Source organism: Canis aureus, chromosome 13, assembly GCF_053574225.1.
Source record: "Canis aureus isolate CA01 chromosome 13, VMU_Caureus_v.1.0, whole genome shotgun sequence".
NCBI classification, from domain to species: Eukaryota; Metazoa; Chordata; class Mammalia; order Carnivora; family Canidae; genus Canis; species Canis aureus.
Genome location: NC_135623.1, coordinates 29033901 through 29061547, shown reverse-complemented (window position 1 = coordinate 29061547; position 27647 = coordinate 29033901). Strand labels below are relative to the sequence as shown.

The following is a 27647-nucleotide window of genomic DNA, read 5'->3' as shown; positions in this document are numbered from 1 at the left end:
ATAGAAACTTGAAACATAATAATAATAATAATTAAAGTGAATTTCTAGTTTCTTCAAAATAGTTTTTTGAATGAACATAATGGAGTTCAGGATCTCTGAGTTAGTACTATCAGGGAACCACATGGAACCCTGCCTTTTCTTTTTTCTCTCTCTCTCTTCCTCCTTCCCTCCCTTTCTTTCTTTCTTCTTTCTTTCTTTTCTTTTTTTCTTTCTTTCTTTCTTTCTTTCTTTCTTTCTTTCTTTCTTTCTTTCTTTCTTTCTTTTTCTTTCTTTCCTTTCTTTCTTTCTTTTTTCTTTCCCTCTTACTTGTGTCATGTAACCATTGTGATACTGTGTTGTGTCATGAGAGAGCTTAATATCATAGTAATATAATATTTCAATTTATCATAATAAAAATATTTTTGAACTATTTGAGGTAACTTTGAACACACTCAAAAGTTGTAGTACCAAAATGAAACGGTTTGAATGTTGCAGTTAAATAAACATCCTTCTGAACCTGACCTTTTGATATTTTATTTCATAATAAATCTTGAAGTAGACTCATTCTTCCCAAGTTTTTCTCACATAGAATAGTTACCAAGGTACAAGTTTTCTTTTTGTGAGTCTGACCCTCTAAACAAAATGACAACTGTGATAAGTGATACTAATTTTCAAATGGATATGTTATTCAACAATTTCCTGAGAAGGATACTATGCTGGACACAGGGGAAGATAACAAAAAGTTCGTTTCATATATCTTGAGAATCCACCAGATAAGGTCAAATTAACAGTAGGGAAATAAAGGAGGAGCTCAGCTCTGATAACAGGCTCATCCATGGGAGTAGAGTAGACACTTGACACAGATTCTGAGAGAAACCCCAGTGAGAAGACAATGCTGGTATCTGAAACACTGCAACAAACAGTAGGTGGTAGCCTGGACAAGTAGCCCAGCAGGTGGTTTTTACAAGGAAATAGGAACCCTCCTAACCATGACATAGCTGATGAGTACAGACTAGTCGTCCAGGAGCTTAAAGGAAAACTAAAAGAGCCACTTAACACCAAGTCAGCAGTAGACAGACAATTGATGCAGTCACAAGCTAAGTCTCCAGGACCAAGCAAGAGTCAGGCAAAGCATCAGACCCCAGGTTTTAAGGTAGGTGGCCCATTTTTAGAACCGAGGTACAATGTCAGAAACCAATTTGGAGAAAAATTATGACATTGCCTTGCACAATTCTTTAGATTACTGTTACCTCTCCTCAGTATTGGTTGAAGGTTAGGGTGAGGTTGCATATGCTTTGGGGTTCAAGTGCAATCAGCAGTAGGGAGGAAAGTACAGCAAAATACAGCAAACACAGCTGAGAACTGGTCCCAGAACTCATGACTGACACTACAAGAACTGAGAGGGGCCAGTGAAGATGGTACCCAAGAGGAAACAGGAGTTACTGTTTTACTGCAGGGAGAATTCATAGATACTGAGTTGGTAAAACAAGAGCTGTTCCCTACTGTGAGTTTCAATATAGCGATGCTGTCTAATGAGTAAAGAGTAGGAAAACTATGGTATGTATTCTGAAAGATTTAGGCTATAGATCAATCCAAAACCATTAACTTCTATGATTCCTGCGACTTTAATGTGTTGGAAGGATTAAAGCCTCTACAGTTTGTTAAAGTTCTGGGAGAACTTTGGACAGATGACTGAGCCTCACATGTGAGTGAACCATTGAACTTTGCTCCCTTTTAATTTCCTTCTCTCTAGCTATTGAAACCTAGAGTTATATAGCTATAAGCATACACTTCCAGCTTACAGTATACAGCAAGAACTTGTGACTATTCTTTCCGGTACTGTAAGGTCAACCCAGCTGGTGAGTGACACCAAGAACAAAGAGATAAGAAGATGACAAATGCTATTTGGGATCGAACCCAGGGTCATTGCCTATCTAGCTGAGGAGTAAAGAATGGGTTGATTCAATGATAACAACCACCAAAGTATCTGGGAATATGATCCTCAAATTATCCCCAGCCTCTGGGTTTTCATCATTAGCGAATGATTTTTTTTTTTTTCAAAATCATGCCTTCTTTTACATTTGTGAGTTGAGACCGATAAATGGGTTGTAAAATCATTTCAGTAGGTTGGGGCCAGAGTTTTTAATTATATAGAAACGAATAAAATAGAACTCAAGAGTAGGGAATATGGACAAAGAGAAGAAAAGAACTTTTAGTTATGTGTATGCACGTGTATGTGTTTGTGTATGCTGAGTCCCAATATAAAATACATTTCTTTCCGTGGCTTACAGTTCTAAAAATAGATACAGACATAGGCCTAGATATGGATATAAATATGGAGATAGAGATATATAAAAGAAATAGCTGGCAAAGTCTCTCCAAAATGCTATCATCAACCCCATTGGAGGCACTCTCTGTCATAATATTCATGGGCATCTACAAAAATGCAATCATAATAAAATAGCTATCTGTGGCAAAACCAAGTAAAATTAAAAGTTAAAACAGAACAGGCTACTTAAAGTTTGGAGGTACTTAAGCTTACCTACTCCATAGTTAATTCTCTCATGTTAAAAAAAAAAATCAAGGGTGATTTAAAGAACGTCTAGGCTCAGAATACTTGTCTATTCGATTCCATTCCTGTGTTCTGAGTATTGTCATTCACCTTCACCCAATTCTAATACTGCATGTTTTTCACACAGATTATTTATGATGTCTTCTCTATTTTAAAAAAAAAGTTTCTTTTTTCCACTGTAGAATGAATTCCCATTCAACAAAGAAAATGTGGAAGGAAAATCTTAGAAAAACTCTTAGAAAAAAAAAAAAAAGAAAGAAAGAAAATCACTCTTAGGCCTAACATTTAAGTCAAATAGTGAAGATTTTTGTAAGCAGTGAAAATTGTCCAATACTTTCAGAGAGACTCACTTTAAACTGCAAGAACAGGTTTAAAGATCACATTATTTAGGGTCTTCTGCTTGATTTATTTTATATATTTGAGCTATACAGACTTATATAAATGTCCTTCCCGATAAAATGAAGAGCAAGTCAGTAGAGCACTGCAGTGTCAGCCTTCGTGCTGGCAGAAATACCCACTGATATTTTGGAGTGGGGGTGAACGCTGGAATTCCTTTTAAACAGACTACCAGCTGCATAATTCTCTGATCTCACACCCACTTGTGCTGATCTTTGTTTTCTCTGCCCAGGCACAGAATGGAAAGAGATCCGAACAGAATTCTTACAGGGAGGCAGTTTGACCCTCCACTCCCATTCTGCTCTGACTCCAGTTCAAAGATAGAAATGAAATCCAAGCAGGGTGTGGTTACACTGTGGGATGTGAGTTTGGCCAGAGACCGAGCATTGTTATCTCATCTGTTTTACCCAATCCCTGAGCTCTCAAACTCCTAGCTCTGATTCATTCTTCCTCAACCCTTTGAACCTTGAACAGAAAAAGCTGGCATTTTAGAACCGGATCAGAGTGACAAGTATCACCTAAATCCAGAGTCCTTACTGTGGTCCATACGATGCTTCATCATCAGGCTTCTGTCTGCCTGTGGCCCCCTCTTCTACAACCCTCCCCCTCCTTGCACTGCTCTCCTTTCAGGTCTCCAACATTTCCAGAATGCTCCTGCTGCACATGCAGTTCCCTCTGCCTGCAAAGCTTGTCCATGGGTTTCTGCATGGCCTAATTCAGATCACTGCTCTACTTCCGGAACTCAAGATTTCCTGACCCCATCACTCTGTACCTTACTCCATTTTCCTCATAGCACTTATGTGCTTAGCTTGATTTCTTCTGCTTACGAACATGGCTAAGAATCTTGCCCTTGCCCTTGTTCTGATCCTTGACAAATTACATACTCATACCTCTTGTTCTCCATTCCCTTATTGGTAAAAATGAATTATTGCGCAGTTCAAATGGAATTACATGTAAAAGCTCTGAACTCAGTGCCTCCACATTAGAATGCAAGTTTCATAATGACAAGGATTTGCAGGTCTAAAGCTGTACTTCAACCCCAAAACAGTACCAAGAATTGGTTTAATAAATATACTTAGAAGGAAGGAAATCTGAGAGGGAGGGAAGGAGAAGAGAGACGGAGAGAAGGAAGGAAGGAGAGGACAATTATGGGCTCCGTCAATTTTAATTTCTGATCATTGTTATTCACTTTTTTCCATAAAGTGGCTCTGAAATGCTTCTATGAAAGAATAAATGTATGATAAATGAATATACACCTACCTTTTCCTAATTCACGAGAGGTCCCACCTGCCTTCTTACCATCTGACTCCTTTAAGTTGTTGAATGCTTATTTTTTTTTAAGATCTTATTTATTTATTCATGAGAGACACAGAGAGAGGCAGAGACACAGGCAGAGGGAGAAGCAGGGTCCATGCAAGGGGCCTGACGTGGGACTCGATCCCGGGACTCCAGGATCACGCCCTGGGCCAAAGGCAGGCACTAAACCGCTGAGCCACCCAGGGATCCCCTGAATGCTTATTTTTCAAGATACCTGAAAACCAGCACACAAAGTAAAACATGAGAAGTAACATTCTGAAGCTATAGATCAGAAAGGTAATAGTTGAGACCCAGAGTCTAGCAAGACCTACCAGGATAGGACAGCCCATATAGCAGATGGCTCATAATTATGAAGTTATGAATTCTTGGCATGTCCACTGATAGACACTCTGGGAGACCTCACAAACAAAGCCTAGAACCAAAGGCATCTGCCGACAGAAGTCCTAAAAGAAGTCTAGGCAAGCATAACATCAATGTCAGGGAAATCTAACAGCGGTCTTCCCGTCAACTGTGAGCTTCATGGGCGCAAGGACTGTTTCTGATTATTCTCTTCCATATCCACAATGCCTACCTAACTCCTTACATGTTGCGCATCTCCAATGATTATATGAGTTCAGTGAATTAATTATGAATAAATTAAGGTCTTTTTTCAGTTGAAGGTAAAAGGCCTTTCTACAAATTCTGTTACACAAACAAGCAAACAAAAAACAAACCTGAAGAGTCCTGGTTTAGATTTGATTTCAGAAACAGCTGAACGCAAGGCCCAAATACTATCAGCAGGATGTGTGGTCTCTCTTGTCTTCCCATTCTCAGACCACCAGCACTTCCCAGGGCTATTTGCTTTCTTAGCCTCATCCAACAAGAGAAGAGAGAAGCCTTTCGCATACATGAATGAAGGGAAGTGGGACCATACAGCCTTGCCTCTGCTTAGAACACACACCACTTTTGAGGCAATCACTGGAGTTAAGGAAATGCAAAGTGTTGATTGTCTGAAACCTCTTTAAGGATAGCATAAGGTCAGCCTCACAATAACCACCTGTGCTGACAGATGGAGGGGATTCACCAAAGGGAAATCTGGTTAAGGTTATTTCCTAGAACAAGTGTGAGTGAGTGTTGGGCTCTGTAAAACAACAAATGTCTACACTGAGGCAGCTGGCCCAGGCATAATGAAGGTGCTACCTTGAATCAAGGTAGTCTTGCAGCAGAGACCCAAACATGAGGTCTACACAAGGCTCCAGTCCCGGGAGGCGGAGGGGGGGTCACTGATGGGAGTAAAGCAAGGCTGGAGGACTTCAAGTACAGATTGGGGCAACCACAGAAGTGGGACTCAATCATGAACCAGCATGTTTAGGCACTGCTACTAAAACTAAGGGGAAGCGCAAGACTGCGGGTGAACTTAAAATGAGACCAGCTTCAAGGCTGGTTTAATATTAGGCTCTCAAACACTTCCTTTAAATGAGAACGTGGTTGGCTTTGGTGAAGCCAAGAAGATGGTAGCACTCAGTGATGACTTATAGGTTGTAGGAGTACTTCTGCTGTTAGATGTATAAAAATCAGGATGATAATAAGGTTCAGAGTATCACCATGAGGACCCACTTATTATCCTCTTACTCAACTAGGGTTTAACTATCTCCTCCAGTGCTGGTACTTTACCTTTACACATGGTTCAGATTCTTATATTAAACCGTATGTTGGACATTATCTACAAAGATGTGCCACAGGTAACCCTACTTCAACTTCCTACTATATTTCCCACCCCTCCTTGCCCCAACCAATACAATATTTTCCTCCAAATTTGGCTCTTCACCTATATTGCCGGTCTCAATTAATAGCACCTTTGTCTAAGCCAGAAATCTATCCACATCTAGTCTTTATCTCTCCCTATCTGTCTTATGATCTATCATCTCTTTATCCTTTTTTTATCATCTTTATCTATATCACTATCTCTATTTCTCCTCCTGTCTAATCAAGCCTTTTATTTCTTATATTTCTTAGTTATTGCTTGACTTTATCTCCTTTTCCCTAGCCTAAAAACTGTTGCCCTGAATCAGGCTCATCTTTTGTGAAAAGTATTTCAATTGCCCCCTTGCTGGATTCCTTACCTTAAGATATACATTTCTGAAAACCATAGTCCATATTTCCTCTGTGTTCCCATAGCATTCTGTGCCTGCTTCCAACTTAATATTTACAACATCATATTGTGATTATGGGTTTATGTGTCTGTCGCCCTGATTAGACACTGAATTTCTCAAACATGAGAATTCATCTTTGAATCCTTAGTACCTAAAACATAGTGTCTTAGAAGCAGACCAAATCATTGAGTATTTCTATACTTAAAGACAAGACTGGATCAACAGATACTTCCAACTCTTTGCTAATCACATGACCATACACAAAATATCAACAGTGCCTTGTCTTAGGATCATTGTGTAAAATAATTTTCCTTGGCACTTACAGTGCAATCGAGGAGAACTTTTTAGAATTGGAAGACAAAATTCTACTCTATCGGAATCTTTTCCTTTGATGACATGATTTATTTTCACCAGCAACTTGATGCAATGGCCTGTGGTTCTGTAATATGCATATTATATCTTTGAGGATGAAAGAAAACATTCCAAACTTGGGCTGTGTCCCTCAATTATAATTATAGATAGCCTACTTTGCACCATCATTCTGGATAAAATACAGAGTATCTTCAGGCATCAATCTGAAAACTCTACTATGATAGTGTAACCTCATCTAAATAATCAATCTATAACTCCAAGTAGACATAGGGACATATAAGTATTACCATGAGCAGACAATAAAGTTTCTTCTGAATTTATCAATAGACTGAATTGTGTGTAATTGTTTTGGCTCACCTACTTAAATGATACTTTGATTATGTAAGATAATGACATTTTTAATCATGTTTCTAGGTTACAATGTGTGTTTATCTTTGCTTTGATTGTGATATGTGACCTGCTTTAACTCTTCAGACAAAAAACATTATATAATATGTTTATAGGTATGTGCTTTATAGTAAAATTGTTTAGATGAGTCTATGCTAGGCTCTGATTCTAATAATGGGAATTTTTTGTAAGTGCCCTCTTCTTACTCTTCCCTGTAAGAAAGTTTAATTGAAAATTGGAAAATTTTAGCATTTTTAAGGAATAAAGGTACTTATTGATGTTTATACATTCTTAGATACCATGACCAAGTTCCCTTCTTTTAGAAAAATAAATGTCATATTAGAAAATGTTTATCTTGTAACTCCAATGAATAACTTAGAAATAATACTGATGAATTTGCTCAAGACACAGCCTTAGTGCTATATGATTAAAAGGCTATAGGTGATGAATGCTTGCAGAAATAAGTGATCTACAAGAGTCAAAGTAAAAAAAAAAAGGCACAAGTTAGAGATAATGTTATTTTCAGGGGTAACTAAATATGCAAAATGCATTGTCAAGTCATTCCAAAAGATCTAAAGCTTGGGTCTTCGAAGATAATACATAGCCTTGGGTTTACTTAGTAAACACCCATTAGATTATTTAATGATTTATGATTTAAAGTAAGTAAAAAAGCTTACTTTAAAAATGCACAATTTCTAACACATTTAGCAAGGACCCAAGATGATGACAATTCTAAACTATACATATTCAAAATGAGAAAATTCACTATTTTTCATCTTTTCCTCAACATGCATCTTTTTAATTTATAAAGCAAGCTCCTTCATTCATGCCAAGGACTGCCTGCTTCTATTAATGATCTCTACTGTGCTAGCATGTTGGAAGTTAAATAAAAGTAAGAATTGTTGAGGCAAGATCACTTCCAAATATATTAGTTTTACTTATAGACATATGAACCCTGACCTTTTGGATTTGCAATTATACAATGACTTTTACTAATGCGTATTCTGTTTCACAGTGCTTGTGTGTGTCTGTATATGTGTGTGACAAGAGAGAGAGAGCAAGAGTCCAGCTTTCTTTTCTTCCATGAATCAGTAGTGTTGGGTCAATAAAATCAACATTCCTATTTCACTCATTAGGTGGAAATAAGCTCTCATGCCAATAGGTATGTGTGTTGATTATGGTAAAAACCTTTGCCCAAAATATACAAATTATATTAGTTTTCCAAATAAATATTCAAAAAATGTTAAACAGTTGGAGTTTTCCTTATTTTTTACAATAATGTTTTTATGTGCATATACTATTCAATGTTCTATGTGGCAGAGAAAGACAAATGAAAATACCACAATTTGGGGTTAAAATGAAGGGTCATAAATTGGTAGATCACAAGACAATTCTACCCAGCAGGTGTGTTTTGACAAACACATTTCTAAAAATTATTTAATTCCCAGCATTAAGTTATTGAGAGATTTTGTAAAAAAAAAAAAAAAAAAAAATTCTACATTGGAGTTTCTCTTGACCATCAAAAGATCTAGAAATTCTCATTACTATGTAAACTGAGCAGAGTACTGCTATTTCCTTTAGACTGAGTGTGAATCTTCAGCTTAAGAATTTTCTCCATGCATGCTATACACAGTCTGCTTCATCATCCATATTATCCATATTATCATCCATATTATCATCCATATATTCCCTCCTGCAAACATTTGAGGTTGCAATTCCTGGTCTCCAGAGAGTATAATTTAATTATCTGGTAAATAGGTTAATTAAAAATTTATTTTCCCTGATTCCTCCCCATGCTATAGTGAAGAATATTGATACCTTGATTAAAGTATTCTATTAAATATATATAATAAACACAAAACAAAAAATAATAAAGTATTCTATTGATTAGCTTCAAAATGATTCCTTGTAAGTGCGTATGATCCTTCAAACAAAATGAAGCAAAACAAAATCCTTTTCATTGGTTATTCTAAAACCAGAAAGTCAAGTCTTTCTGCTCAATGGATTACCAGTTTTGGTAAAATGTATTTTTGTAAGTTCAGATTTCTGTATAGTTATTTATCCTTTTACTAATAAATAAGTCTTAATGATAGTTGACAGGTAACATTATCTTCTTTTTTTTTATTTTTTTTATTGGTGTTCAATTTACTAACATACAGAATAACCCCCAGTGCCCGTCACCCATTCACTCCCACCCCCCGCCCTCCTCCCCTTCCACCACCCCTAGTTCGTTTCCCAGAGTTAGCAGTCTTTACGTTCTGTCTCCCTTTCTGATATTTCCCACACATTTCTTCTCCCTTCCCTTATATTCCCTTTCACTCTTATTTATATTCCCCAAATGAATGAGAACATATAATGTTTGCCCTTCTCTGACTGACTTACTTCACTCAGCATCTTCTTTTTTTTTTAAGATTTTATTTATTTATTCATGAGAGAGAGAGAGAGAGGCAGAGACACAGGCAGACAGAGAAGCAGGCTGCATGCAAGGAGCCTGATGTGGGACTTGAACCTGGGAATCCAGGATCACACTGAGCCAAAGGCAGGCACTCAACCGCTGAGCCACCCAGGTGTCCCTAACATTATCTTCTTATACAAAGCATAACATATGTCCATGGAGGTAGTCCAAGATCAAGACACCCAGCCCTTAGCTTGTGGATTTATTTACTGACCTTCTTTCTTTTATTTCTGTAAAAGTGATATTTTTAGAAAAATATTTTTCCTTAAGCCATGTAGGAGAGATTCTTGGTATTAAATGATGATGGGAAATTATTTAAAAAAAATTTTCCCACTGACATTCATTATTATGATGATGCTGTCCACTATAAACGTTTCCTATTTGTTCAAATATTAGACACAGGAAAAAACCAAGCATATGAATATTCCAACACACTGTCCATATTTATAGTAATTTTAAACTCAGAAAATTTATGAAGAGGTCTGCTGAAAGATACATTGTTTGAGTTTTACCTTGAGGCATTTTCCTAGGGCTGAGTTAGGAACAAAATTTTGCATGGAAACATTGAGGCATCTTAGCTGATGTTAGCGAATGGAGCTTGCTATATTTAAAAGTGAGGCATTGAACTGTTGTCTCCTTATATGGATGTAACAGATTAACCTCTAGATTTTTTATATTTAAGCTCTATTTAATGTGCACAAAAAGGGAGCTACCTGCTTATGTGCTGATATAAATATTTAAATGAACTGATTTTACCAAATGAAGCATTGTAGAATTTATATAAGAATTCTAACAGCATGAAGTTAAACTTTACCAATTTTCCTTAAGAAATTATTATGTATTTTTTCTTCAGAAAGGTAAATTTGCCTGAAGAAAACCCCCTACAAAAACAACAGCTCTCTGTGCCAATTAAAGCTTTGGGAAATAATTTGAGAAATTTATCATTTATTGTCTACTACCTCCTACAAAGATGGTACCACCACCCATTCTCATTGGCCTTCAGTTCTTCACCCAAAATAGAGATGAATGTGTGATGATCTCCCATCCTTCCCCAGTGCCCCATTTCACCTGTTCTTGATGCCTTAGATTGTGTGATGCAGACTGTGGCCAAAAACAAGAATAATTTATCCAGTCTCAGTAGGGAACTGAATCTATGACAGAACTTCAACCAGCTGAGTCAACAGGGGAAGGACAGATAATGCTGTTTACACACACCATGCATAATTTAAATATTCCCCTTGAACTGGATCATCCTAGTTCCCCTACCATCTCTCCCACCATTTCTCAATGCTCTTTAGTAGCTTTTATTTTCTCATTATAACATAGAATGGGATCTTCTTTTAATACTCTCAGAATCTTTTTTTTATACATATTTTTAATTTTTTCAAGTTTTTATCTTAATTCCAATTAGTTAACATACAGTGTTATATTAGTTTCAGATATACATTACAGTGATTTAACGATCACATATATCACCTGTTGCTCATCGCCACAAGTGCCCTCCTTAATCCCTACCACCTATCGCACCTTTCCCCCCACACACAACTCCCCCCTAGTAACCATCAGTTTGTTCTCTATAATTAAGATTCTGTTTCTCTATTTGTCTCTCTCTCTTTTTTCCCTTTGCTCGTTTGTTTCATTTCTTAAATTCCATGCATGAAGGCCATTATATGGTATTTGTCTTTCTCTGACTTATTTGCTTAGCATTATACCTTCTAGTTCCATCAATGTCATTGCAAATGGCAAGATTTCGTTCTTTTCATGGTGGAATATATATATATGTGTATATGTATAATATATATTCTTTGAGAAATACCAAGTAGTGTGATTGCTGGATTGCTGGATTGTAGAGTAGTTTTATTTTTAACTTTTTGAAGAAACTCCAAACTGTTTTCCACCGTGGCTGCACTAGCTTGCATCTCCCCCCATCCCATAGTATATGAGTGTTCCTTTTTCTCTGCATCCTCACCAACACCTATTGTTTCTTCTGTTATTGATTTTAGCCATTCTGACGAGTGAGTGTGAGATAACATCTCATTGTAGTTTTCATCTGCATTTCCCTGATAATGAGTGATGAAGAGCATCTTTCCATGTGTCTGCTGGCCATCTGAACATCTTCTTTGGAGAAATGTCTGTTCATTTCTTCTGCCCGTTTTTAACTGGAGTATTTGTTTTTTGGGTGCTGAGTTTTAGAAGTTCCTTATATTTTTTGGATAGAAAGCCTTTATCAGATATGTCATTTGCAAATATCTTCTCCATTCCATAGGTTGTCTTTTAGTTTGGTCAATTGCTTCCTTTGCTTTTCAGAAGCTTTTTATTTTGTTATAGTCCCAGTAATTTATTTTTGCTTTTGTTCCCTTGCCTCAGGAGGCATATCCAGAAAGAAGTCGCTATGCCCAATGTCAAAGAAGTTACTGCCTGGGTTCTCTTATAGGATTTTTATGGTTTCAGGCCTAACATTTAGGTTTTTATTCCATTTTGCACTTATTTTTGTGTATGGTGTAAGAAAGTGGTTCATTTTCATTCTGTTGTATGTGGCTGCCCAGTTTTTCCAACACCATTTGTTGAAGAGACTGTGCTTTTCCCATTGGATATTCTTTCCTGCTTTTCAAAGATTAATTGACCATATAATTGTGGGTTTATTTCTGGGTTTTCTATTCTGTTCCATTGGTCTCTGTGTCTATTTTTGTGCCTGTACCACACTGTTTTGATTACTACAGCTTTGTAATATGACTTGAGGTCTGGAATTGTGATGCCTCCAGCTTTGCTCTTCTTTTTCCAAACTTCTTTGGCTATTTGGGGTCTTTTGTGGTTCCATATGAATTGTAGAATTGTTTGTTCTAGTTTTGTGAAAAATGCTGGTGTTATTTTGATCAGGATTGAATTAAATCTGTGGATTGCTTTGTGCAGCATAGACATTTTAACAATATTTATTCTTTCAATCCATAAGCATGGAATGTTCTTCCAGTTCTTTGTGTCCTCCTCAATTTCTTTCATCAGTGTTTTTTCAGAGTACAGATCTTTCACCTCTTTAATTAGGTTTATTCCTAGGTATCTTATTATTTTTGGTGCAATTATAAATGGGATTGTTTCCTTAATTTCTTTTTCTTCTGCTTCATTATTAGTATACAACAATGCAACAGATTTCTGCACGTTGACTTTATTTCCTGTGATTTTACTGAATTCATTTATTAGTTCTAGCAGGGTTTTTTGGTGGAGTCTTTCAGGTTTTCTATAAATAGTATCATGTTATCTGCAAATAGTGAGAGTTTAATCCTGCCATACTGATTTGGATGTCTTTTATGTCTTTTTGTTGTCTGATTGCCGTGTCTAGGATGTCTTGTACTACACTGAATATAAGTGCTGAGAGTGGACACCCCTATCTTGTTCCTGACTTTGGCGGAAAAACTCTCAGTTTTTCACCATTAAGGATGATGTCAGTCAGCTGTGTCTTTTTCATATATGGCCTTTATTATGTTGAGGTAATGTTCCCTCTAAACCCACTTTGTTGAGGGCTTTATCATGAATACATATTGTGCTTTGTTAAGTGCCTTTTCTGTATCTATTGAAATGATCATATCCTTTCTCTTATTAATGTGATTTATCACACTGATTGATTTGTAGATAGTGAACCGCTTTTGCAACCAGGGAATAAATCCCATTTAATTGTGGTGTATGCTTTCTTAATATATTGTTGAATTAGGTTTGATAGTATTTTGTTGAGACTTTTGGCACCAGTGTTCATCAGGAATATTGCCCTACAGTTTTCTTTTTTAGTATTGTCTTTATCTGGTTTTGGTATCAGGGTAACACTGGCCTCATAGAATTAATTTGGAAGTTTTCCTTTCTTTTGTAGTTTTTGGAATAGTTTGAGAAAAATAGATATTAGCTTTTCTTTAAATATTTGGTAGAATTCACCTGTAAAGCCATCTAGTCCTGGACTTTTGTTTTTTGGGAGTTTTTTGGTTAACTGATTCAATTGTTTTGTGGGTTTTCAGTCTGTTTAAATGTTCTATTTCTTCCTGTTTCAGATTTGGTAGTTTATGTGTTTCTAGGATTTATCCATTTCTTCTAGGTTATCCAATATGTTGGCATGTATTTTTTCATATTCTCTTACAATTGTTTGTATTTCTGTGGTATTGGTTGTTATTTCATCTCTTTCATTTGTGATTTTGTTTATCTGGGTATTTTTTATGAGTCTAGCTAGAGGTTTATCCATTTTGTTGATCTTTTCAGAGAACCGGTTCCTGGTTTCATTCATCTCTACTATTGTGTTTGTTTAGTTTCTATGTCATTTCTTTTTCCTTTTTTTCAGATTGTATTTATTTATTTGAAAGAGAGAGAGCTAGAGAGCACCAGCAGGGGAGGGGTAAGTGGAGCCCAACATGGGCTCCATCCCAGGAACTGGGGATCATGATCTGAGCCAAAGGCCGGTGCTTAACCAACTGAGCCACCCAGGCACCCCTATGTCATTTATTTCTGTTCTAAACTTAATTATTTCTTTCCTCCTGCTGGTTTCAGGTTTTGTTTATTATTCTTTCTCTAGTTTCTTTAGGTTAGGTTAGGTTAGGTTAGGTTAGGTTAGGTTAGGTTATTTATTTGGATTAGGTAAGGTTAAGTTACTTATTTGGATTTTTTCTTTTTGAGGTAGACCTGCGTTGCTATAAACTTCTTCCTTGAAACTGCTTTTGGTGCATCCCAAAGATTTTGGACCATGGTTTTCATTTTCATTTGTTTTCATGTAACGTCTTATCTCCTCTATCTCTGACTGACCCATTCATTGTTTAGGTAGCATATTATCTAACCTTCACATATTTGTGGTCTTACCAGATTTTTTATTGGGTCATCCCCATTATGATTATGATTATATATGTCCTTTTTCTTTCTCTTATGATAGTCTTTATTTTAAAGTCTTTTTCTGATATAAGTGTTGTACTCCAGCTTTCTTTCGACATCCATTTACATCATAGCTGTTTCTCCATTCCCTCACTTTCAATTTGCAGATCTAAAATGAGTCTCTTTTAGGCAACATATAGATGGGTCACACAATGTCTTTTGATTGAAGTGTTTAGTCCATTTTAAGTCAAAGTGATCAAATAAATCAAATATGTATTTATTGTCATTTTATTATTTTTTTGGTTGTTTCTGAAGATTTTCTCTGCTATTTTCTTGTCTTTCATGTTTACTGATTTTCTTTAGTGATATATTTGGATGACTTTCTCTTTATTCTTTGCATATTTATTAGCGGTTTTTGATACATGGTTATCAATAGGTTTCTGTATAACATCTTCTATACATAGTGATCTATATTAAGTTGATGGTTGTTTAAATTCAAACCCATTCTTTACTCTTCTCCTCCCCATATTTTAGGTATATGTTGTTATATTTACATCCTTTTATTTTGTGAATCTCATTGATTTTTTTATAGAAATATTCATTTTGATAACTTTTGTGTTTCCTACCTTTATGCTGTCACTTTTGGTCTCTCCACTCAAAGAGGCCCTTTTAATATTTCTTGCAGGGCTAATTCAGTGGTCATGAACTCCTTTAGTTTTTGTTTGCCTGGGAAGCTCTTTATCTCTCCTTCTATTCTAAATGACAGCCTTGCTGCACACAGTATTCTGGCTGCAGATTTTTCCTATTTAGCATTTTGAATATATCATGCCCCTCCATTCTGGCTTGGGAAAGTTTCTGCTGAAAAATCACCTGATAGCTTTATGGGTTTTTCCTTATAAGTTATTATCTTGTTTTAGTGCTTTAAATTTTTAATCACTATATTTTGTCAATTTAATTACAATATGTCTTGGTGTGAATTTGTTTTTATTGATTTTGATGGAGTTCTCTGTTCTCTGTCCCTCCTGCATCTGGATATCTGTCTCCTTCTCCATATTAGAGAAGTTTTCAGCTACTATCTCTTCAAATACATTTTCTGCCCCCTTTTCTCTCTTTCTAGGACTCCTATAATACAAATGTTATTATGTTTGATGGAGTCACTGAGTTCCCTGAGTCTATTCTCATTATGCATAATTATTTTTTCTCTCTTTTATTCTGTTTGATTACTTTGCATTATTCTACCTTCTAGTTCATTACTTTATTCCTCTGCTTTTTCCAGCCTGCAGTTCATTCCATCAAGTGTGTTTCTCATTTTGCTTATTAAGCCCTTTATCTCTATTATGTTATTCATTATCTTTGTGTTAAGGGTTTCATGCATGTCTTCCACTCTTTTCTCAAGTTGGTGAGTATTCTTATAATTATTACTTTCAAGTCTATCAGGCATGCTACTTATATCTGTTTTTCTTAGATCTCTGGCTGTGGCCTTGTCCTGTTCATTCATTTGGGATAAATTTCTCTGTCTTTTCAATTTCCTTAAGACTGTGCCTATTTCTCCGTGTTAGGAAAGTCAGCTACATCTCCTGTTCTTGAGGATAATGGCCTTATATAGAAGAGGCCCTCTAGTGCCCTGCTGTATAGCGAGTGCTACCTGTTCCCCAGGGCCTGGCACTTCCCAGAATGGCTCCAATGTGTGCCATGTGGGCTCTGATCTTTTGTCCTGACTGCTTCGTCCTTTAGGCCACTTGTCTGCAGAGGCTCTCTTTGCCTGTTGTGGGCAGTGTTTGGTCCCTGGCCTAAATGTAATGCATTTTAACTAGGTGTGCTCTGCTCTGTTTGTGAAATATGATCTGTTGCCATTGACACTGGAACCAAAGCTTCACAAAACTCATGCCTCAGGAGACATGGTGTGAGCAGAGGTTTGGGCTGATATTCCTAGGGCCCAGGAGGGACCCACCCACCACTCTGGGTCTGAGGCAAATATGACTGGAATGGGTGGTTCCACTGGACCACTGGGGTTAGGGCTTGGTGTAATTAAGATAGGTAGGAAGTGTCACTGCTGCACTAGTTCCCAGAAGTGGCTCTGTGCTTATGCTGAAGAGCAGGAGAGAGAAGTGATGCCTGCCAGTTTCTTTGTTCCTGGAGGGTTTCCCTGTGAACACTATTTCTCTGGGACACCCTACAAGATGAGCTAATAACTGTGTGGCCCAGGTGCTCTTTGGATTGCTTTTTCCATGCTGTGTGTCTGCAGTTGTTTGCCTGCCTTCTCTCCATGAGCAGTGCAATGCACTCAGGGCTGTCTCTCAGCTAAGCCTGCTGACCTTTGATACTCTAGGCTTTAAGTCTGACTGGTTGCAAGAACTCACAAAATGTGGACCTTCTCACTTTCCAAGCCAATTGCTGTAGGGATTTGTTTTCCCAGTGCACTCCCCTGTGTGATAATCTGTCTCTTGCCCTTCTCCAAGACCATGGGTCCCTCCCCACTGCAATAGCCACAACCCACTTGTCTCCCAAGCACTTCCTGCCTCCTTTGATGTGGCCTCTTCTTTACCTTTAGTTGCAGAGTTCTGTCAGCCTTCAAGTCAATTTCTGGGGTACAAGGATGATTTGATAGTTATCTAGGTGTATTCATGGGACAAGGCAAGCCTAGGGTCCTCTTACTCTGCCATCATCTTCCAACCTCTCTACTCTCAGAGTTTTAAACCTTACTCTTGGTCTTCAAACACATCAGGAGCTGTTCTCCACAAGTACATACATCAATTTAGCCTCTTTGCCATTGGTTAACATGGTTCGTCCATTCATACCTATAGACACTAGCCTGGGAACACCCAGAAGTTGGGAAGGCAGATTATAATAAGTTCCTGTTACAGCTTTATGTGTAAACTTTGTTCTTCCTATGTACCATATTACCACCCTCAGGACAGAGATTATTATATTACTTTTTTATGGATCATAGTACACAAAAGGTGCTTAAACATGTTTGCTGACTTAATAAAGAAACATAAGGAAATCTCATGGCTTAGATGGACCTCAAATTTTAGTATGCATAAGAAATCATCTGAAGGGTTTTAAGCTTATTTTAAGATTATAAACTGCTCTATCCATGTATGCAGTAAAGTAACCATTTTTCTACCATGAACCTAGCTCTTGTACTCACATATACAAGATAGAAGAGCTATGTAAAGTTTAACAGTAGTGTAGCAAGACTATAAAATAAATTGATTTCTCTAAACTAGACAAGAACATGCATTTAATTATTATTTAACAGTAATAATGTGTACTAACCAGTAGGGGAAGAAAATAGCATAGAGGGGAAACTGAAGGGTGTTTCTGGGAGCAGCAAGGGTGGAGTTGCCAGTGGCAAAAATAGGGCATTCTGCTCCGATGCTATGCTGTCTGGCAGCTCCAAAAGGGTGAACTTGAGTTTTCTCCTCTCTCAAAAAACAGGGTGCAGTGCTCTACTGTCTCTCAATTCTTTCTTCTAATCAAGAAGAGCCCATAGTCAAAGCAATCTGCATTCTATGCGGAAGGAATGAACCATATGCTTCTCTGCTGTTTCACCTAAGCTTAAATATAACAAGAGAGGTGATTTTCAATGCCATTCACTAAGTCCAAAATGTAATAGCAGTGTAATAGCATCAACAAGAAACGATCCAGTTAGAAGTCTAAAGAACGCTTTAAAAATCAATGTTAAAGATTAATTTGCTTTCATTGCAAAGAAGGCAAGCGCACATTGAACGAGAATGTAATGTAGCAAAAGCAGCAAGAAGGGTTCAGTGGAACCAAGCAATCAAAATGCCTGTATTCAGATAAGAACAGTTTCTTCTTTTATTTAGAAAAAGGTCTCTAATTCTAAGGAAAGCTCAATGTTTCTTAAATTTGTATTGCTTCCTCATGTTGAAATTGGAGTTGTTTTTCTATCTAATATAAAATTATTCCTTTATATTTGAATAACTGCTCAGACCACCAACATCAGCCTGCTATCCTTATGAACAAATAGAGTTTTCAATAAAAGCTGAGAGAAGCAACCTCTGCCTATCTACTTTCAAAACTAAAGGGTTTTTCTGGTTTCTCTGATCAAATCACAAACAAAACACTGCCTTTTAGTGCTTTGACCTGCCTTCTGGTGTCACTGAACTTGTTCTTTTTTTCTTTTGTCTTTTTTTTTTTTTCCTCTTTCCTGTAACCTGGGAATTGGGTCTAAAAACTTGATTAGATTTAGTTTAAACATTTGTGTCATACTGACACTATAATCCTGTGAACACACCCAGAACCACAAACTTCCGCTTGTCTGTTGTGACACTGGGTTTGATAGCTGTATTAAGTCATCAAGTGCCCCCACTGTAAAAGTAAGGGTTTGTTTTTTTTTTCCCTTTGCAATTAACAAGTGACTTGTGGACATACTAAACAAATATTTTCTTCCTCATCAGCTTCTCACCTAGTGATTTTGGCTCTATCGATTATCTTTTTTTTTTTTTTTTTTAAATTTTTATTTATTTATGGTAGTCACACAGAGAGAGAGAGAGAGAGAGAGAGGCAGAGACACAGGCAGAGGGAGAAGCAGGCTCCATGCACCGGGAGCCCGACGTGGGATTCGATCCTGGGTCTCCAGGATCGGGCCCTGGGCCAAAGGTAGGCGCCAAACTGCTGCGCCACCCAGGGATCCCTCTATCGATTATCTTTGCCCAAATCAATTTTCCATTAAGAATTCCAAATGGTGATTTTTCTCATTCTCTGTCTTCCATATGAATGAGCTGACATTGTTTTGTTTGAAAAGTAGGGGCAGTTTGGGGGTACCTGGGTGGTTCACTGGGTTAAGCGTCTGACTCTTAATTTCAGCTCAGGTCATGATCTCAGGATCATGAGATCCAGCGCTGCCTTAGGCTCCACATTGTGTGTAGAGCCTGCTTGCAATTCTCTCTCTCTCTTTTTCCCTCTCCCTCTGCCCCTCCCCCCAGTCTCTTTTTTTCTCTCTCTCTCAAAAAAATGTTTACAAATTAAAAAAAGAGAAGTGGGGAGAGTTTTTACACATTAACTGGTTTCAATACTGCTCTCAAAAAACATACAATAAATAATTTCTTAACCTATTTCCAGACCAAGTTGTTGATATAATGTCACATCCACTGGTGACACATGAGCCTGCCTCTCTCTCTCTCTCTCTCTCTATTTCTCTCTCATAGTACATTATTAATGTCCACTGCTATATATTCTTAAAGTGATGTTTCTACTTGCTCATCATTTATTATATAATTTTTCTTCTACCCAACTATTTCCTCACAGTCACATTTGCTCAGTGGTCATATTCTGCTTTCTCTGCTTCACATGTTATTTCTGGACCACCTGTGCCAGAGGCCTAAAGCCATCTTCACTTGAGCTCTGAGACTCTTAAGAAAGCAATGTATCCAACTCTATATAGTCAGCACCTAGAACTCCATTAGAGGGTAGGAGATACTCTGTAAATTGAATTGAATTCATTTAAAGGAAACATGGCCTAACCAATTGGAAATGTGGTAGCAAATTCCTTCCAGCCTCACCTTCCACGAACACAGAACTTCTGATAATCTTTGTGTCCCCATAAGAAATTAAATTATTATGTTATAAGAGCTAAGTTGACAGATATAGCAAATAAAAATACAGGGCACCCAGTTAAATTAGAGTTTCAGAAAAATTATAATTTTTACTCTAAGTATTTCCTGTGAAATACTAGGGACATACTTAAGCTAAAGAATTATTTATTTGTATCTGAAATGCAAATTTAATGGGGAAGCCTATGTTTGTTTGTTTGTTTTGGGGGTATCCTATGTTTTATCTGTCAACCCTACATGACAGGCACTTGGTCTTTGCTTACGCTTAATGTTTACTGATTGATTTCATTTATGTATGTTCACTATTGCTCAAATGTCTATCACAGTAAGTGCTTTTTATAGTGATAATCACCAGGCTCTCCTCTTTGACTTAAGTACTACCTAAGCAAAGCTAACTGTGGCTGTCAAATAGAGATAATAAATACTTTTGGTGTCTATTTTGAATTTATGGAGATTTATGTGCAAATTTAGTAATTATTTTTATCTCAGCATTTCTGGCAAAGACTGTTGGTTGGCTATGAAGTTTATTGTTCTCAAAACATACCCTGTATGTCTTTAATGTGAGTTTTTATTCCCTGATATAAAAAGGTAATTCTATTCTAAGAAACACTGGAGGACTCAATCAGGTACAGGACCTCAAAACCTCAGTGGTATCCAACTTTGCTAGGATAAGGGAACAAAGTCCTATTTTTCTCACATAGACAATTTAGCTCCTGGCTACTCCATAAACTAGCTTATATAAATGGGCATTGATTTTCAGGCTTTTGTGGAAGAGATGTATTTATAGTTGAATCTGCAAAATCCATTTAATTAGATTTTTTCATATATTTTCTAAAAAATGAATAGAAGTTAATATACTTTCTATAAAATATACTACTTCGTTCTGACATGACTTAAAGTTCTCAAAATGGCGAATGTGAATTACTGAATGATTTTCAGACTGTTTGGACCACAGCAAATTCAGTCATTCAAACCTCACTATCTTGATTAGAAGTTGGGCATCCATCAAGCTGCATGTACACGGAAAGTTTGTTTACAGTATATAGTGGATATCTTTAGTTTTGCCTTCCCAATCTTTCATGTTTCTTTTAGTAGCAGCAGCCTGAGTTTTGTTGGGAAGCCACCCTCCCTGCAGTGTCAGTCCTGTACTATTGTAGCTATTAGTTCTAGGAGAGGACAAATGACCTAGAACGAACCAATCGGTGCACAGCATGGGAGTAAGGCAATACAGCATTGGACATGTTACATTTGAAGTACAAATGGAGGACAAACAGTTGGAAATATCAAACAAGTAGATGACTACTTAGGCCTAGAACTCAGATGTAAAGAGTTGTTGGAGTTACAATGCGACTCCATGACACTGTGACTGGCTTGAAGACAGGGAGAAGCCCATCTTACTAGCATGTGTATATCCCCAGCATCTAAGTACAAAGAGTGCCTGACATATCCATTAATTCATGCATTCACACACACACAAAAAGTGTCATTTGAAATACTAGGGAAGGGGGATCCCTGGGTGGTGCAGCGGTTTAGCGCCTGCCTTTGGCCCAGGGCGTGATCCTGGAGACCTGGGATCAAATCCCACATTGGGCTCCTGGTGCATGGAGCCTGCTTCTCCCTCTGCCTTGTGTCTCTGCCTCTGCCTCTCTCTCTGTGTGTGTGTGTGACTATCATAAATAAAATAAAAAAAAAATTTGAAATACTAGGGAAGGGAGAAATGGAGAAGTACAGAAGTTGAGGGAATTTGTGTGAGAGAAACTGTTTGTTCTACAAACAGGGAAGACTGGTGGCTTGCCAGAAGGAAGAGGGCAAGAAGCAAAGGAAGATGAAACACAAGAAAAGGGTTGAGTCACATAAGGGGTTGTGAAGGTTGGGAGAGTTAGCAAAGGGAATAGAAGAAGCAGCCGGAGCAGGGTGTAAAATCCAAGCACCAAGGAACACTGGACAGGAAGCTGAAACCGGATGCCATATTATAGTGGCATCAATCCCAATCATTGCTTTTCTCCAGCAATGATCTCCCTTTCAACCAAGAATTATGTCTCCCTGTCCTGCCTTCCTTTAGCAGTGCTTCTGCTGCTCCTATAGCATTTGTCAATATTTTCTTATAGTTGGCTAGTCTGTCCATCCTCACGTACTGTGAATTCCCCATCTTTGTGTTTCTAGCACCTCGCCTAAGGCCTACGACATAGTAGGCATGCAATAGGTGTGTGTTCAATTGAATTGAAGATCTAAATTGCATAAGTAACTCTCCTGCAGATTATAATCTGAAAAACAAACTAAATGCTTGTTTTAATGGGAGTATAAAAATGTGTTTTGAGGGGAAACCTTGAGGTTTGACATGAAAGGTCGATGAGTCCAGTGTCATTCAAAAGTGATAAATGGGAGATCCCTGGGTGGCTCAGTGGTTTAGCACCTGCCTTCAGCCCAGGGCGTGATCCTGGGGTCCCTGGATCGAGTCCCACATGGGGCTCCCTGCATAGAGCCTGCTTCTCCTTCTGCCTGTGTCTCTGCCTCTCTCTCTCTCTCTGTCTCTCATGAATAAATAAATACAATCTTTTTTTAAAAAAGTGATAAACGTGTAAAACCAAACACCTAGTATTACAGATTGCTTAGATTCTGCTTGTGAGAAAAAGATCAAATTAAAGGCAAAGCTTTCTGGACCCAAGTTGCCATGTTGTTGCTCTCCACTGTCCACAGCTGCACTTCCTCATGAGATAATCATCAGATGCTGTCAGAGTGTCTGTTTCTTGTGTAATGCCAAGTTTTCAAAAATAAAAATGGGTTCATGGTAGAATTGTAGAGCTGTAATCATTCAAAATGTTTGTCACTTCTTGTGACCTCTCTAAAAATATGTAAGGTCTACATGGTTGGTCAGCTCCTCTGCTGAAATGCTCAACTCTTCTGTGAACTCAGGAGAGCAAACTAAGACTAAACATTTTACCCATCTATATGTTCATAAATGTAATAGGTAATATGGCGCAATTAAAGGACTGATCCAAATCTACCAACATTAAATAAAAGATTTTATAAACAAAATTTGGAGTTTTTAAGGAGGTTACTTGGCAGCATAAAAGGAAAAGAATACTCTAGGGAGGAAATAATGCCTTATGCAAGACACCAAATTGCCCAAGTAGAGTGGAAGGGGACACCAGCTTTAAAGTCATTGATTATGGGGCACCTGAGTGGCTCCGTGGTTGAGCATCTGCCTTTGGTTCAGGTCGTGATCCTGGGGTCCCAGGATCCAGTCCCACGTTGGGCTCCCTGCATGGAGCCTCCTTCTCCCTCTGCCTGTGTCTCTGTCTCTCTCTCTCTCTGTGTCTCTCATGAATAAATAAATAAAATCTAAAAAATAAAAAAAAAAAGTCATTGATCAGGCCATATTTAATAGCAGACTCCAAGTGTGAAATATCAGGGATAGCGGCTCTGTCTCATTTGCTCTCTTCCAAGCTGTCAGAACATTAAAACTGGAGCTGGCCCGGAATGTCAGAGGGCTAATCAGCTAGCTTACCTTCAATCTCACGCTTATTTTTACTCCCTGTGACCAGAATAAGATGTAAAATGTGAGTCTGACTGTTAAAAGTACTTTGACCTAAGGTAATTTAAATCCAATTGGATTAGAAAAATGGTTGCACCCCTAAAACTATTATTCAGTTTAACATATTCCTCTGCACTGAGGTTAGTAGCCAAACTGCTAACTTTGCTTTACTCTGTCATTGTTTCTTTTGCATATTCCTGCCACAGAAACTTCTTAGAGGGTTAACTGAAGTAGGAGTTGGGTATTTGTACCTGGCTAAAACACCCTAAAAATATAAGATAGTGTTGACAATTAATGATTTTTTTAAATTGAAATGCATTTTCCTAGACATTGGTTTAGACTGTGTAATGTTACTGAAATTAATCTCCTTATAGATTTGTTTCCTCCATTAGACTGTTAGTTTCTTCTGGACAAAAACCACTTTGAGTCTACTTTACATTCCTAGAGTATAACACAGAGCCAGGCACATGGTAAGCATTTAAATTCGTTGAGAGGGACCATTTGTCCAGTGCCAGTTGTATAATTAGAATTTTTTTTCTTTCTTACAGAGTTAGGAACAAAACTGCAGTGACCTGCTGCTATTCTGAGATGCTGACTATCATGGAAATTTTCCCGACCTGCTTTGTTGGGATAGCCCAGCCGCAAGCTCTACTCAATGTAAAAACTGTACCAAGTATCTTTTGTAAAACTTTGGGGCAGTTAGTGTGAGGCTATGCAAGGAATACTAAATTGGAAGTGTTCTAATCTTGGCTCTGTTACTTAATCTACTAACTATGGGAAAGCCACTTCATCTCTCAGGGGCCTTAATTTCCTCTTCTGTCCATTAAGGAGTTCGTATTAAATTATCTCTAAATTCCCTCCCAGCATTAACATTCACTTAAAATTCATCTTTGTATTTCTAACACAATGCTGGACCCATGATATGAGCTTAATATTTATTAGTTGAGTTAGGTTGAAGTGCTAGGGTCTCTAATACTTTACAATGTTTTAGTTTAAAGCAAACATTGATTTCAATGTTAAGTTTAATATTAAAATTGAAATGGTCTCCAAAAAAAAGGTCATTTTCCTCTCATTTTTCCTTTACCCAGCTTATATAAAAAACACACAGTGAGAAAACCACAGTAAGGCATCTTATACTTTTTAAAATCTTAATTTGACAAGTTTTACCTTTATGATACAATATTCTCTAAGAGAATGAGATTTTAGGAGGAAAATGTTTTAAATTCCTTGTGCAGTTACCTCAAGAAGTTTTGATGGCACACAATAACTACTAGCAATCTATAAGTGAAAAAAGCACTAGTTTTACCTTTACTTCTGTAACATAATATATTCCCTCAAATAACTTCTTGAAAACCTTCAATTTACTTATAGTTATTAAATTAATTTCAAAGTAACATAACTATCTTCACTTTTTAAAAAGTCTGTAATGCTATTTACTAACTCAGGTTTTTTCAATAAAATTAGTGTAGTTGACATACTTAAATGATTATAACCCAAATCATATAGAACTCCATACAAATATGGAATTAATTTTAATGGTCATTGTTAATTGGTTGAGGTTGAACACTCATCTCTCAAAAGTAGTAATGCATACCTGCTGGAGATAAAGTATCATTATTATTATAAGGAAGAAAGATTGATATTTTTTTGTCAGTTTACCATATGACAGGCACTTTGCATTATCTCATTTGGCCTTCTCAATAATTTTCAGATTACGATCATCTCCATTTTTAAGATGGGAAAACTAATGCTTAAAGAAGTTGTTTCTTGCTCCAGAAAAAACAGTAGTATTCCACCCCAAGTTATCAAATAACAAAGCCTGTATATGCTCCTAAATATCATGCTGTGTTAACTTTGTTATATTAACTGCCTCACATCATTTTTTCAAGAATTCATGAATTTGTCTGAATATCATCAAAAAGCTTTCTCTAAAACTAGTCACTTAAGAGTAAAAGGTCAGTATCTCCCCCAAGAGTCTTGAATTAGCAAAAAAGTTTTAATTTCTAGTATGAATTTACCACTTCCTCTGATACATGATAATCAAACTACAGTTTATAAAGAATCTCCCTATCACTAGTAGGGGACATTATTAATGCTCAACATCACTGAGAATATCAACCACAAAAACAACTGTGGTTTAGTATTTCCCTTTGGGAGATAGTGATATCAAGACTTTGATAGTTAAGTGTATGTTGAGTTTATCCAAAACTTTAGACCAAAAAAGTTCTCAGCAGTTTCCTTACTAAATAGTCATTTCAAAGTTCTTGTCAGTGGACCTTTAGAATTACCTCAAAAATATACTTTTATTTTATTTTTTTTAAATATACTTTTATAAAACACCTTCATTTGCTTAGAATATTAACCATTCCAAAGTAGCGAAACAACAGTTGGATCCCTATAATCAGTCATATAGTCTGATGATCAATCAGAAAGTATTTACTAATCTCATGCTTGGAGCTCAAACTTCTTTTATGCAACTACATTTCAAGAATTTTTCCTTATAAAGGATGAGTCAAGATATTCAGCTATGCATTTTTTTATAATAGGAAATTGTAAAATGCCTGAAAACTCATCTAAAGAAGATTGATTAAATAAAACACAGTATATTCTTATAAGGTAGGCCTCTATTCATTGCCATGGAAAGATGTTCATCATGTATAGCTGAATGAGAAAGATGATTATTCTTTCTGTATAAAGTAACTTCTTTTTTGTTTTTTAAAAAGTAAACCTGTTCTAAACCAGAATGAGATATCACTTTATACCCTGTCAGGATGGCTATATCAGAAAATCAAGTAAAAACACATGTTAGTGAGGATGTGGAAAAAAGCGAACACTTGTACACTGTTGGTGGGACTATAAATTAGTGAGGGTCACTATGGAAAACAGTATGGAGGTGCCTCCCAAAGCTAAAAATAGAACTAGCACATGATCCAGCAATTCCACTTCAGACTATTTATCCAAGGAACACAAAAACACTACCTCAAAAAGATAAATGCACCATGTTTATTGCAGAATTATTCACAATAGCCAAGATATGGAAACAACCTAAGTGTCCATGAATGGATGAACAGGTAAAGATGTGATACACACACACAGTGTGGTGCATGTGTGTATAATGGAATATATATATGTAGTATATATAAAATGGAATATTATTCAGCCACAATAAAGAAGGAAATCTTGCCATTTATGACGACATGGATGGATCTTGAGGACTTTATGTTTAGTGAAATAAGTCAAACAGAAAAAGACAAATACCATGCAATTTCACTAATATGTGGGGAAAAAAAACAGCTCATAGAATAGTTGATGGTTGCCACAAAGAAGTGGGGTTTGGGGCTGGAAAATATGGCTGAAAGGGGTCAAAAGGTACATATTTAAGGTCCACCTAGGTGGCTCAGTTGGTTAAGCACCTGACTCTTGGTTGTGGCTCAGGTTATGATTTCCTGGGTGGTGAGATTGAGCCCTGCATTGGGTTTCACACTCAGCGGGGGGCCTGCTTGAAGATTTCCTCCCTCTCACCCTCCTCCATGCTCTCTCTCAAATAAATAATCATTTTTTAAGTACAAATCTACAGTCATAAAATAAATAAGAGGAGCTCCTGGGGGCTCAGTCAGTTACGCATCTGCCTTTGGTTCAGGTCATGATCTCAGGGTCCTGGAATCAAGCTCTACTCAATGGGGAATCTGCTTCTCCCTCTCTCTCTGCCATATGCTCTCTCTCTCTCTCTCTCTGTCTCAAATAAATAAATTAAATATAAATAAATAAAGTTATATAGATATAATGTACAACATGGTGATTATAATTAATAGTACTGTATCATGTATTTGAAAATTGCTAAGTGAGGCAGGCCCGGCGGCCCAGCGGTTTAACACCACCTTCAGCCTAGGGTGTGATCCTGGAGACCTGGGATTGAGTTCCACATCAGGCTTCCTGCATGGAACCTGCTTCTCCCTCTGCCTGTGTCTCTGCCTCTCTCTCTCTCTAAGTCTCTCATAAATAAATAAATAAAATCTTAAAAAGAAAAGAAAATTGCTCAGAGAGTAAATCTTAAAAGTTCTCATTACTAAAAAAACATTTTGCAACT

General features: G+C 37.1%; 1 long non-coding RNA gene across 1 annotated transcript in view; it reads right to left on the bottom strand.

The window, feature by feature from the left end:
• The window catches only part of LOC144282236 (uncharacterized), a 33773-nt gene extending 6126 nt beyond the window's left edge, over positions 1 to 27647 (bottom strand). The window contains exon 1 of the long non-coding RNA XR_013350580.1: positions 23204 to 27647. This is a non-coding gene — a long non-coding RNA (uncharacterized LOC144282236). The remainder of the gene's footprint in view (positions 1 to 23203) is intronic.